General features: G+C 46.0%; 1 long non-coding RNA gene across 1 annotated transcript in view; it reads right to left on the bottom strand.

The window, feature by feature from the left end:
* The window catches only part of LOC140217123 (uncharacterized), a 177980-nt gene extending 172472 nt beyond the window's left edge, over positions 1-5508 (bottom strand). The window contains exon 1 of the long non-coding RNA XR_011893624.1: positions 5158-5508. This is a non-coding gene — a long non-coding RNA (uncharacterized lncRNA). The remainder of the gene's footprint in view (positions 1-5157) is intronic.
* Positions 5509-14667: the final 9159 nt, after the last annotated feature.

The following is a 14667-nucleotide window of genomic DNA, read 5'->3' on the forward strand; positions in this document are numbered from 1 at the left end:
GTCAATCGGGAACCACCTCGACAATGGTCAATCTTCAGTGACTCAAAGGCAGCCCTACAATCTGTGCTATCAGCTCTGCGTCGCGGGCCATTCGAACAGATCGTGTTCGATATTAGATTCCTGCCCTATACATCACATGAGAAAGGACATCACGTGACGTTTCAGTGGCTGCCAAGTCAATGCGGTGTCATAGAAAACGAAGACGCCGATAAAGCCGATCGGGCAGCTCTTGAAGACACACAGGATGAAGCCATACCACTTTCACGGTTTGACGCAGCCAGCAGATTTCGAGTGCTTGCACGGAAGATCACGCCCTCTCTATGGTGCACACTAAGCAGCCAGACCAACTGGAGCAATCATCAATACGACCTGCCATCATTGATGCATCTCTGTATGCCAACTGGACTCCGCCGAAGTGAGGCCACTCTGCTTTATCGCTTATGGCTAGGGGTAGCCTTCACGATATCTTACTCATTTCACATTGGAATGGCCGAAAACGCTCTTTGCAATGCCTGTCATTGCGAGGAGACGCTGGAACACATTCTGTGTGACTGTCCTTAATATAATGTTCGGAGACAGCCCCTGGCGTTTTCACATATCGCCGACAGAAGAGATCGCTGCTGAAGGCGACGAAGGGATTACTTCGGTTTATGAAAGAGATTACTTCGGTTTATGAAACAAGCGGCTGTGACATTGATGTCACGTACCGCGCAAGAGTGACGGACTGTAATTAACACTATGTGTGCGGTGTTATGTGCTCTCTCTCTCTCTCCTCCCCATCTCATCCCCCCATCCCGCTCCCATGTGTAGGGTAGCAAACCGGTTAACCTCCCTGCCTTTCCTTTCCCACTTTTTCCTTCTTTCTACACGGCATGCGCCATTTTGTTTGTTTTGTAAGAACTTTGTCTACGTTCCACCTCTTCAATCGTTAGTGTATGAAGAAGCGTCAAGATTGGACCTTATGGTTCTGCGGACGTTTGATCTTCTGATAGTTCGTTTAATGGCGAGAGAAAGATACGGTTTATTTAATAACACTATTCAGCGTCATTTTTAGTAGGGCATTCGCGATATATTTTTCATAGTATACGTCTCATATTCCGGATTTATTTGTTTTTATGGAGGAGACCATTCTACCATTGCACACCACGGTGGCTACGTGGTCACGGCATTTCGCTGCTGACCAGGAGTTCGCGGGTGTGAGCCCCACCGCGGCGGCGGCATAGCGACAGGCGTGGAATGCAGAAACGGTTGTGCGTCGTGCTCTCGTTGTACCCAAGACTGCTATAGATCCGAATACGAAGGCGTTACGAAAACACGAAGCGATCAATTGCGAAATGGCCCGCATCACGTTTGAACGCCCTGGACCAGCTGCGGCAGCAGCGTTTATTGGAATTCGATTTGCGCGCGACGCGTGGTGGCAATTCACCACCAGTTAACGATGCATGATTGTTCGCTTTGTGCTGTGCCAATACTGTGGTGGAGGGTGCACCGCGGTTAAGTTCTGCCAGCCATGCCTTGAGGATACACCATCCCCTTTCCCGCAAGTCTTCCTGTGCGCACTCGTTCTTGCCATCATTTCAGGCTTGCACTTTTTTTAATGTTTCTGGATGTTTATGTTCGACTAAAAGTAAAAAGATTATGCGTTCACACTGTGAGAGTCGCAAAAGCAATGGGCCAAAAGGCGTAACAGTCCATAATACGGTCACGCTAAAGCGTGCATGGGGTGTCGACTTTATTTGTCATATAGTACACAGAATCGCGTATTAAGCTTGTCTTTAGATGAAATTATCAGCATCCGTAATTTTCAATAAAACGTATGTTGTAGGCCTGCCATTCATTGTTATTCCGTGGACCAGAAGGGCTTAACTGCAATTTGCACTTGTGATGCTTGTACTTCTGGTAAAAAGAAAAAAAAAACTATTTGTACAATACGCTATTTTGCAGGCGCTCTCACGTGAAATTCGACGCAAGACACTTACAGCTTCTGTAAAATGTGAAAAAAAAAAATGCTCGTGTTTCGGTGCATATTATTGAAAGTTGACGCGAAACGTTTTCGGGTGCACGAAATGTGATAACGCCCTATTTATGTTATCCCATATTAGAATCCACTTGTAGGGAGCAAGAACAGCAGGCTCATCGAAGTCGAAGATGGGCAGCGGAGCTGGACGCCAGGCATCTCGATTTTCGCCTCGTCGCAGGTGTGCCTCACGATGGAGCAAATAGCGTGTGTCTGTGAACCTTTAATCATGCAAATGACCTGCGGCTGCGCCTCTCACATGATGAAAATAGCCAATGCATACATCACATTTTACAGATCTCTCGTGAGAACAGCGACACCTATTCCAGTAATGGCCATGCAAACATTCTTTTTTGTCCTCAAGCATGCGGCGTTCCTTGTACGAAGGCCTGTACAGAAGTTTTTTTCGATAACCTAACAGTCACTTAAAGAAATACTCATATTTTCCTGTATACTCACGTCGCACATAGCCTAAAAAGATTGGATTACAGAAAATGTGGGCACAAAAGCAACGGGAACAGCAACTCCCAAATTCCATTTCTATTGTTTTTTTCGTCCGTGTTTACTATGGCCTATATTCAAATGATTAGTCCTTTGGGAACTCACTAACCTTTCTGTTATGTATGCTTCGTCAAAGTCGCGGCAGCAGTACAGACGTGCCCTGCCCATGTAGCAATTGCCATTCAGCATTCTGTCTTCTTTGACGCTCATTTCCAGAAAGCCTACATCGCAAAATACTTGATCCTGATCTTCTTGCTTCTCAATCTGCGCTTCTCTTACATTCCTACCGGTGTTCTGTGTCTGCACCTGCCTCCAATCTCACATCCTTGATGGCAGCTGTTAGGCCGCTTAAGACCAACCAATTCTGAATTGAAAGCATTGAATGGCTCATTGAGCGAAATAAACCCGAGTCTGGCATGGGCAGCAGCGAAATGTACCCGCCGTGGTTGCTGAGTGACTATAGTGTTGGGCAGCTAAGCAACGAGGTCGCGCGATCAAATCCCGGCCACGGCGACTACATTTGAATGGGAGCGAAATTCGAAAACACCAGTGTACTTAGATTTAGGTGCATGGTAAAGAACACCAGGGACCCTATAACGTCAAACTATTCCAATATCTTTTTATCCAATCTCCTGACGTAAAATTTGCGTAACGACCGACGCAAGCACCGGGCAGTCACCCGCAGGGTTGTCTGAACAGACCAATCAAACGCTCTCCTCGTTCATAGGAGGTCACTTTTGTTTGCTTGAAAAACAAATAACATTGCCTACACTGAGCGGCTTGTCGTATCTAATTGGCTGGCAAGAGGCGTGGAGAACGCTCAAGTGGAGAGGAATTCGATGAGGCAGAGCCAGTGCACTGAAAATCGACAACTGGATGAAGAGGGTGGTGGCGGCGTCTGCGATTGGTCGGCTTTCCCTTACTTAGCTTGCGGTGGCTGGTCGAAAATCGCGGCGGCATGCAACGGAAGCTTCATAATGACGCTAAAACGGATCCTCAGCAGCGAAGAGTTGGCAGAATGAGGTCTTAATCGTGCCGAAAGTGCTCGTTACACGGCCACGCAAGAAGTTTTATTATATGCAAACAAACCCATGCTTTCCGGCAGGTGCGAGTAGTCAGTGCCTGAGCGATCAGCGCCAGCCATCTTTTATTCCTTTCGGAATGGGGCAGCCTGCGGCTATTCAGAAGAAAATTCAGTTTTGTTCGGCATATTAATGCGTATTTAATGCGTACACGTCCCTTTGACGCGGTGAGTATTCGCGGTTTTGTGACGTCGCGTGAGAGGCAGGTGAAGTGGGTGCAGCCCGAAAACTTTTGACCAATAGCCCGCGAAAAGGCCGAAAAGGTGGAACGGAATCAGAAATAACTATTTTTTTTTCAGTCAAATCATGCATAACCAGTGTGCACACGTCATATTATATGGGGAGGTACCACGGTTTTCGTGACGTCGGGTGACAGACAGGTGAAGTGGGAGTGGTCCAAAAAAGTTTTTGAGCAATCGCGGAGGGCTGATAGCAGAATTGGAATAGAAAAGTTTGGAATAGTTTTATGTTATAGCGCCCCAGGTGCCCGAAATTTCCTAAGACCCCCACTATGACGTGCCTCATAATCAGAAAGTGGTTTTGGCACGTAAAACCCCATAATTCATTTATTTAATTAGCAGCGAAATGGCACCTATTGTCATTATCTGCGACCCCACGTCACGAGCGCGCCTTGATAGAGTTCCGATTGGCTGCGACGTTATACGGCACGAGCGCGCCTCGACGGAGCTGAGCGGGCGGTAGGGAACACCTGTTGCCGCGATAGCGCGCCAGGTGTTACGTGAAGGACCGCTCAAAGGAACGCTCAGCGGCGTCAAACTGGACATAGTGCTTTCGCAGGCACAACTCGTGAGAAGTGCTTAGGTGTCCTCGGATTTTTATATATGTTCAGGTTATTGAAAACGTTGACATTTTGCCGTAGTCAGACGACTTGAATAGTGCTTACAATGCCGACTAAGCACGCAGCTCATTGTTGCGTTCTTGACAGATTGTTAGGCATATCGGAACAATTGCACCTTGCGGCGTGTTTTTGTAATCTTTCTTTTTTTGAGCAGCTTGGCTAACGTTAGCTGGGACACGCGAGGCACAGCTTATTCTATACTTAATGTGACATTTGTGTATAAAAATTTTCTTTCAGGTGAGGCTAATGCAGAAATTTTTTCTGTCAGGGAGTATTTGCTATCCTGCATACTGAGTTACCTGGAGCGAAAGAATCGCGTGACGGCAGTCACAAGGGTTGCTGAATTCACTTAGTGCGAACAGTAGTTATGACCCACCTCCTGCATGTTATATCCTGTTGATACAATAATAAGATAACGTATTAGTAGCTTCTTTACCAGTTCTCTCTCAAGTGCTGTACCTTTGAAATGCTATCGGCAAATATGTTCTATGTTTTCAACGCAATTTCGTTCAGGTACCAAACTAGACACTAAACAAAGCATCCATCTCTTTCGGTGGAAGGGAGAATCATCGACATCGATAATGAGATTCATTCTCGGACGGCGTTTCAGCTTTACACGGGCGGGGGGCGCAGCGCGCTAGGCAACTCTGGCATGGCAGAAGTTACAGTGCCCTGGCTATTACACCGTGGCGTCTCACCTTGCTGGTGCGATGATGAGCGTCATCAATGGCGTTGCAGGGGTCGCCCCTAGACGGAGCACGAGATGGGATCAACGGGAAACCATCGGCATCGGGCAGCGCCACGTCAAATATTAGATAACGCTAGCTTGATGTTTAGTGCCGAGACAATAACGTACGCAGAAGCAGGAACACGTGTGCTTACAGTGTGCGTGCTCACAAAGCTAGTGCCAGCTGCAGAATGCAGAACGCTGCCCTACTCCGCGGCCGAGTTGGTTGGGCATAGCGTTGACGGTGCGTCTTCTTCGCCTCTTCATATTTTGGCAGTCACACTCTGCCTGCTTGCAGACCGTCTGTGCTTCGTTCCAGACATAGCGGTCAACGCTGAACGCTACGCAACGCTGCGCAAGAAGTGTGGTAAAGAAAAGTTATCACTCCGCGCGTTTCGTCCATGCCTCGATGCGCGCCAACAGCGTTCGCTCGCGCGAGCATGCACGTGGGGCTCCTCGCGAAGCATTGCATATGAAAAACCCGAAAAGAAGAGCAGAAATAAAAATTATCTAGAACAACGCATTAGCAGCCGTATAACATAGTGTGTGTTTATAAGGATTAAAACTTCTTTCATTCATTGCTGAGGCTACATAAAGAACAGTTGCGCAAAATCGCGGTAAGAAAAACATCGAACTGTATCCTAGTGCGAACAAAGCCACTGCAAGCAGTCTCTCTAGCCTCCACAGCGTTGAGTCCTATGTATGGAAGGGACTATAACCGTACGCACATGATCAGTACATATCCCGTCAGCGGCGCAGCATTACAACGGTGGTGGTGGTGAGGATGGTGCGAAGGCACCTTGAGTGTCTGTGTATTTGATAACGCACTACAAGCATTCAATCGGCTTACCTCGTCCGACCTGTTCAGTGAACCTTAGTGGGCCATTTTCTGCCAGTCCATGTAGTTGAAGCACCGAAATTTCTGGCACCTTTGAAAACTTTTGCAAACCGTGCCACTGCTTTGCCTGGGAATAGCAAATGCGCCGGCGCCAGTTAATCTAGAAAACATTTAGATTGTGTCCCCTAATATTGTTTTGCAATGTTTAAGTGTCGGACTACAAAATTTAGGACAAAAAGTCTTACGCTATGTTTAAAAATGTTATATGATTGTTTTCACGCATTGCAACTGTCACTAATTCTGACGAATAAGTAAGCGAAGACCGGCCAGAACAATTTGAGCGTTTCAATATTATCACATAACAGTCGCCGTTGCTCAGTAGCTATGGTGTTGGGGTGCTGAGCACGAGATTGTGGGATCAAATCCCGGCCACGGCGGCCGCATTTCGATGGGGGCGAAATGCGAAAACACCCGTGTATTTAGGTACACATTAAAGAATCCCAGGTGTTTGAAATTTCCGGAGTCCTCCCCTACGGCGTGCCTCATAATCCCCATAATTTAATTTAATTTAATTTAATAATAGCACATCTACCTAGGTTATCGATGCGCGGAAAGCAGCTGCAACGGCCATGGAGAACCCACGCCCGGAGTGACCTAATGCAAGCGCTATCGCCAAAGAGTACGCCAAATAAAGTAGCATGTACGTCATGAGGGTTCTTATCTGGGAGATGCGTAACCAACGAACTCGCGCAACGTGGTTCATAGGACGTGATCTATCATATTACTTGTAGCCGTCTAATCTTCGTTCGCTAACTCTCTGACGTAAACTTCAGCGAAGTAATTACACAGAATGGTCTGCGGGTAGTGTGCAGCAACGTTTGAAGCCTGCTAAATCGAGGTTGCACACGTTAATTAAAAATGTATCGCCAAGTGCCAAGTAATACTAAAGAAATTTCCGTATCACTGGTTCTCCTGCGTTGCTTTATTCATAAAAGGCTTTGGAGACTACAAAGCAATGGCCACTTACCCGTTAGTTCATGCGCGTGTCAGAAAATAATCCGCATTTCGTTTTTCCTTCTCCTCTCGTCATCAAAGCCATTTATTTCGTGAAGTGACAAGAAAGGCGGTCAATAGCCGATCTCCGTCTGAAGCACAAGTGGTCGATTTTCGCTTATTTCGCAATAGGGCCGGCACTTGGCGTGATACCGTGCCAGGAATTACCGAGAGTGCCACATGCGGGAAGCTCGGCCAAGCAATGGGATTGCAAAGTGATAGCAAATTGTTATGTTAAGCCTCAGTCAACTTTGTAGAGGGGATCGCTTTCACGTTTGTGGCATTGTACTTTACTTTGGGAAACGATAATGTTTTGATGAACCAAATTTGGCATTTTTAATATCTCACTGCAGCGTAACGCTGAAAGCGCACCTATTGCATTCAGCTGAGTGGAAGCCTAAGAGAAATTGATTAATCGGCTATTGTTTAGCTGAATAACTTATTGATTTGTTTCGACATGACCAAACTATACAAGGGCTTGAGATAGCCCTCTTTTGAGAGTGCATTCTTGTCTTCTCCTTCGCAAACGCATCAATGTGCTTCATCACAGACCTCATGAACACGAGTGCGTAATTTCGCACAAGCTTATGGAATATTACGCCGTTTTGAATAACCTACAGCGTAAAACAACAATTTCCAAAAAAGAAGCTTTTAACGCAACAAAATTTAGATGAAGTGCACAATGAACGTAAGAGCAACGACGTATATATCGAGCATTCGAGCAAATTTAGCTTCATTAGCAACTATTGAGGTCTCCCTTTATATATATTTGGATGAATCGCTTCGGGCTCAATGAAGACGCCATCAGCCTGGAACATTATCGACCTTCATTCACGCGTTTCTTTTTGTTTTTTTACCGTGCCGACATAATTTGCTGCTCATAATGGAAACTCGGACTCGTAGGCGTACGTTCAGACAACTGCCTCGCATCTCGAATATTTAATAAAATGAAAATGAAACATCCACACAATCGTAGTAGTTGCAACGAAGGAAACCCATACGGTTTCCTCGAAAGAAAAGCCTCGCAGGTGAAGAAATATTCTTCCTGGCCCGGGACTCGAACACAGGACCACCGCCTTTCCGAGGCAGCCGCTCTACCATCGCAGCTAACCAGGCGGCTAGCAGATGGCAGGGCGAAGTCGAACTGATCAATAGCTCGAAGCAAAGGCAAAAGGTTTTACGTCGTAGTTCTGGATGTCTCATTTTCACTTAATTTTCTCCACCTTGAGGGTTTCCACAGATCTATGACGTCAGAACTCTTGTCTTTGTTACTAGATGCTGATAAAGCAATGAAAAAGTGGAGAAGGAAAGGCAGGGAGGTTAACCACTTTAGCTCAACCAGTTTGCTGTCGTACACATGGAAGCGGGAGGGGGGGGGGGGGGGTGGAAGATGCGGAGCAGAGCAAGAGCACATAGCACAGCGCACACATCGTCAGTTACGGTACGTCACTCTTGCGTGGTACGTGACATCACTGTCACAGCCGCTTGTCCAACCCCGTCTACCTTTAAAACAAGATGTACGCGGAAAGGTACGAGAAGGATGGTAATTTCTGCAAAACTCAGTTAGGCACGCTCCAACACGTCATTGGAGTATGTGATTTCATCAAGGGAATCCCCTCACCTCTTACCTGCCCCATTACCCTACCCCATGCCCCATCCACCCTTACCGAGCGATGGGAGACCTTGCTAACCAGTACCCCCCTGGAGGACCCGCTCGTCCTGATCTCCAGGGGCCAGGCGGCTAGGGAAGCATATGGGTCCCGTGTAGAGGGAACCACTTCCATCGACGGCGTCTAAGAAGATGTCGACCTCGGCTCAATAAAGTTGCTTCTCTCTCTCTCTCTCTTTCTCTTTCAAAAATCCAAGTAGTCCCTTCGTCGCCTTCAGCTGCGATGTCCTCTGTCGGCTATATGTGAAAATCGTTCAACTGACAATGGTCTATCGTCAAGGTGCGCTAGAACGGACGCCAGGGACTGTCTCTGAACATTATATTCAGGATAGTCTCACATAATGTGTTCTAGCGTCTCCTCGCAAAGACAGGCATTGCAGAGAGCGTTGTCGGCCATTCCAATGCGAAATGAGTAAGATTTCAAGAATGCCACCCCTAGCCAGAAGCGATAAAGCAAAGTGGCCTATCTTCAGCGGAGTCCAGTTGGCATATAGAGATGCATATGATGCATCTGATGGTAATAGCTCTTGCTGGGACAACCACAGTACCGGACGAACACTGGATGTTTGTGGAACCATCAGTATTAATATGTACATTGTCCGCATACATCTCGTGCAGAAGAAGCAGAGACAGTTGTTTCAGCAGAGGCGACGACAGCTTAAACTTTTTCCCGATTCCTGGCACACTGAGATGTACTGTGGAACTGATAAGACACCAGGGGCATATCGATGGTTTAGATGCAGCGGTGAAGCCCGAGAAAAGTTTGTCGTTCTACTTGTTGATAGTTTTAGAGAATGATGCTTGGTGCCTGTCTGAAGGTAGTGTTGCAAGGTGGTGATAGGAGGCACGTGCAAAATGTCTGATGTGCGTTCTCAGGGCTTCCACCGTAATGTGAGTTCGCATTGAATGGTCCCGAGCAATCGCAATAGTTGCCTCTGTTGACGCACATCTGGGCAAACCAAGGAAAACTGTGAGTGCTTGAGCTTGTGCTGCCTGCAGACCACGAATATTTGTCTTGCAGGTGTTGTTCAGATACAGGTAGGCTATACCTTAAGAAACCGCGAAAGAGAGCTCTGTAAAATTTCAACATTGCATCTACTGACATCCTCCATGTTTTTCTTGTCAAGTATTTAAACAACTGGGAAGTTGTTGTCAAGCGCCGTTTCATGTAGGCCACGTGCGGGCTCCAACAGAGGTCTCGGTCAATAATTACGCCAAGAAATCTGTGGATTCTGATATAGGAAATGGTTCGCCCAATGATTGAGATGACATAAGGCGTCATTGGTTTGCGAGTAAATGCCAGTAGTGTGCATTTTTCTGGTGGTATGCTGAGACCTTGTTTACGCAAGTAGCTCTTTGAAGCCGCGCACGTATCTGAGGACGTGTGACTGCCGAAGTCCAGACAAAGATGTCGTCTGCGTATATTGATATTTTGATGGTAGTTGACAAGTATTCAGCAAGTCCAACAAGAGCGAGGTTGAATAGCGTCGGGCTGAGAGCACCGCCTTGAGGAACGCCCCTGCTGGTATAGCGTCGCGTAGTTGGGCCATCGTCACTTGACACAAAGAATGATCTTGCAGATAGGTAACTTGCAATCCACAAAAAGACTCGACCACCTAGGCCAACCGTCACAAGAGCGTCGAGAAGGGCCTCATATAATAGGTTATCGTATGCCCCTTTCACATCTAAGAATAAAGCTGCAGATAAAGGCTTACAGGACCTTTCGTGCTGAACATATGAAATGAGATCAAGTACATTGTCGATGGAAGAGCGGTCACGTCAGAAATCAGCCATGGAATTCGGATAAATCTTGTAGTGTTTGAGGTACCATTCCAGGCGGCCAAGGATCATCCGTTCCAATATCTTTCATACACAGCTGAACAGCGCTATTGGGCGGTAAGAGGTGAGCTCTAGTGGGGATTTGCCCTGCTTCAAGAGTAGCGCCAGGCGGCTTACTTTCCAATCGTCAGGAATATTTCCCTTCTGCCATCAGGAGTTGCAAAGACTCAACAGTTCTATCCGTGCGGATTCTCCGAGATAGCACAAGGCTCGGTATGATATACCATCTGGATCCGGAGATGAAGAGCGCCTGCAGAGAGCTAGTGCGGCCTTGAGCTCCTCCATTGTAAAAGGAAGGTCCGTGTTAGTAAAGGTGGGTTGGACTTAGTAGATCTTTATGTGTAACAAATAGTGTCTGCGTTTCTTCTTTCTTGCGATACTTCGCATCCTATAATTCGGTCATTCATGCAAGCCGCACTTGTTAATGCGTTGCCTAATTTAGTTGTTTCTTCCAATTTTTTTTCGCGTTTATGCTAGTGACGGTTCATGCAAGAAGTTTACTTGACAGTTCGTTTCCTGACCATACGGTTTTACACTGAATACTTGTACTCAGTGTTGTATAAAACGTTATACAAAGATTTAATGTCCATGCTATTTCTGCCTCGATTGTACTAATCACTTTACATTATACGACCTGGCCACGACGTACTAAAGCGAGTTCGTAAAATGTATACATCCCCTTGCTGCAAAACATTCGTTTATGAACTTCATAGTGGAACCGCACCGGTAAAAACATATCCACAGAAAAAAGGTATGTTTCTCTCTTCTGTCAACTGCCGCCTTTGTGATGTGTCAGATACAATGGAACATTGGTTTATTAGCTGCACCAACGCCATCCTATTTTGGGATGTCTTCCAAAGTACTTAAAAACAAAAGAATGACATTAAGGCTCATATTGTGCGATACCTGCTGCCCACCTCTGATAATAATGCACCTTTCGATATGTTTTTTCTAATGGGAACGCACAGTTTGTGGAAAACGCGAATGATGGACCGAAACGCCGAAACAATTGTACCTGCAAGGGTAGATTTCAGCCAGATGACAGTGCACCTAAAACGTGTTTATGATGGACTTGATATACAACCGGACTGGTACCTCATTTTGGTGAGGTGCCTATCCTTACCACCCTTCTAAAGTGAAACCAATGTTTCCACCCCCGGTATGAACGCTGCCTTTTCTGTGTGTGGCTTTCATTGTGCCCTTCATTCTGTGACTGCACAACTGGTGAATGTTGGGCTCAATGTTACTGTAAAATATACCATGAAAGAAAAAAAAGCCGCCTGGTTAGCTCAGATGGTAAAGCGGCGGCCCCGCAAAGGCGGTCCCGGGTTCGAGTCCCGGATTAGGACAAATTTTTCTTCAACTTTGAAGCTTTTCTTTAATTATAATATTCCCTGCAGTGTCTTTGTTTTTGGATTTTAATCCAAAATCCACCAGCACTCAGACCCTCAGCACTCAGAACCAGGGTTGTTCCCCTGGAAGCTAAACAAACACAATTATTTTATTAATATTATTGTTATTTGTTTCATTTTCTGTCTTTTTTTGCTTTAAAACCTTGTAAAAAAGTGTAGTCGAGGTACCCTTTACTTAAATTTTACACATCATGTCGGTGTTGGTGGGATGGCGAAGTTCTGCGAGAAATGGAGGTGAGGGCGACGTAGATGGTGTCGACTTCTGATAGCCCCAGCGCCGTTATAAGCTCGGTTACTGCGGCCGCTTAGCTGCTGTATTGACCCCATCAGCTGGTCCTCAAGTATGTGGGACAGTTTAGGTTGTGTCCTAAGTATAGATTTACGTATGTGTTGACCGCCCGGGCCACAACGGATTGTGTGGGTGTATTTGGGCTTCCCCCGCAGTTGGGAGGCCCTTTTTGGCTATGTAATAGAACATGTTTTGTGTATGCAGTATTGTATTTGGGCGTGTCGCCATGTGTCAGCGGCCTTGCGCGTTGTCTAGCGCGGCGGAGCTGGGAGACTGGTTTCTTTTTTACGCCAGTGCTGGCACGAATAAAAAACAAGAACGAAAGCAAGAAATATTTTTTATCTCTCTTCAAACTAACTAATTTATAAGGAAACAAGGAAACATTTGGAAGTTTCTTAAAAAAGTTATAACCTTGCACTTTAGCAAATAAACCTTGTTCACACGTGTGGCTTACTGCCACTGTAGATATCGTCAGCGTTCGTTACACGAGAATAAGAGAGCCCAGAGATGTTGAGACATAAAACTAGACGGCGAAAAAAAAAGTGGAAGCCTACCACGTGTCGTGGATGATCGAAGGGAACAAGGTAGCAGCTCTCTTATTTCTGTTTTTTCCTGAGTTTCTAGATTATCATAATTTTTCTCAATGGCGATTAATATTTCGTGTTCACACAAGGCACATCCATTTTCTTAATAGTCCTTGTGATTACACCGCAATGAAGAGAGTGCACAGAACACTTGTCGGGAGTGCCACCAATTTTGTTTTCAACGATAGCTTTGGAATCGCAAAATGCATTGGTTGTTGCGTTTGCATTTTCATTAGTGTACACAGATGAGCATAAATAAATCATCTACAAATGTTGCAACGTCGCGGCGACATTGATCGATAAATCTTTTTTCCTTACAATAAAGAAAACTGCATTTCGGCAAGTTTCGATAGCCAAAACGGCACCAGGAAGTATGAAAACGCGTCTATTGAAAATTATAACCGGGGAAAGATTATTGAAGCCGAAAACGAAGGACAGCGTAACTTAAGGTGATCAAAAGCACCACTGCAGACAGAAATGCTTTACTGCTATTGCACTACTACTGACAGTAATGAGTATGTGTTTCTCTTTATCTGGTCTCCGGTTGCTTTGCGCCGGCTTAATTCCAAATGCTGCTTTCACTCCAACTTTCCGAAGTGGCGCCAACTGGGTCAATGTAGCTGCTTTACTTGTGTGAATGAGAAGGATTAACATTAACAAACATTTATTGAAGGAACATGAACATAGCGACAAAGCCGGGATGACTATGGCATAAGATGGAAGCAACCCGAATGTCTTATATTGCCGTTCCACGTAGGTGACGAACAGATTTTCTATGCAACGAATCGTACCCGCCCATGGTGTTTCAGCGCTTTCGATGGTGGCAAGTTCCCTGAGAAGCCGGGAAATCTACTGTCGCTCGACACATCTCGTCGTTTGTCGCAAAATGAGATTTTGCGGTGCAAGGGAGCCGTGTACTCGGCCAAAGCCCGAAATCGCGAAGTTTATTTGGCGAAAGTATGCCTAAAGATCTGAATTCGTGAACAATTGGGGCAGTGTAATTATCGGAATTTTAAATTTTGAAAGAGGGGACAGTAGATGGCTAATCGGCGGTCAATTTACCTAGCAGGCAAGAATATTGCTGATGTTGTGCTAAGAATACTTCACCACTGTACAACGCACAGATCTACAGCTACACTTCATCTTGCTATATTAATTGAGCGAAAAAAAAAAAGAAAAAATGAACAGCTCTCTTCAGCTCCGTCAAAGTGCCCAGCCGAAATTACTTGCCTAAATAGCTAGGGCGAGATACCGGAAATTTTCGACAGTATCTTGCGGAGCCTTACGCATGAATAGATTTCACGCGTTAGATTTTCAATTAGGATTCGGGGAACGCCTGTGAGGGCACAATGACTTCTACTTGTGCCTTTTACTACACGTCAGTATTAATACTGATTTAACTTAACTGTTGGCTTCGCTAACGTTGCAAGGAGGCACTCAAGGTAGAGCCATTGCATTTGCTCTTAGCCTGGGAACTCTTAGCCGCTAGGCAATACAAATGCGTCCCACTTCTGAGTCCTCGCAATGAGCTCTTTAATAAGGCGAAGAATTATAGACTAACCGTTTCAAGACTTTGCTAACCCTGGCTGCCGCTGCTTTATTGCTCAATATCTCATCCACAGAACGACAATGGTAGAAAAAATCAGCTTTCATGTAACTCAGTCCGTGCAAGTTGCTGGCTCAGTCGGCTTTTCTGCGAGTAAGGTGGGACGGTCGTGGAGAGTTTCTCAGCAAAATGGAACATTCGAGGCGATAGTGTAACCTGCGGTCGCGAGGGTCGCCTGATGGGAGTCTCCG

Source organism: Dermacentor andersoni, chromosome 4 (assembly GCF_023375885.2).
Source record: "Dermacentor andersoni chromosome 4, qqDerAnde1_hic_scaffold, whole genome shotgun sequence".
NCBI lineage: Eukaryota > Metazoa > Arthropoda > Arachnida > Ixodida > Ixodidae > Dermacentor > Dermacentor andersoni.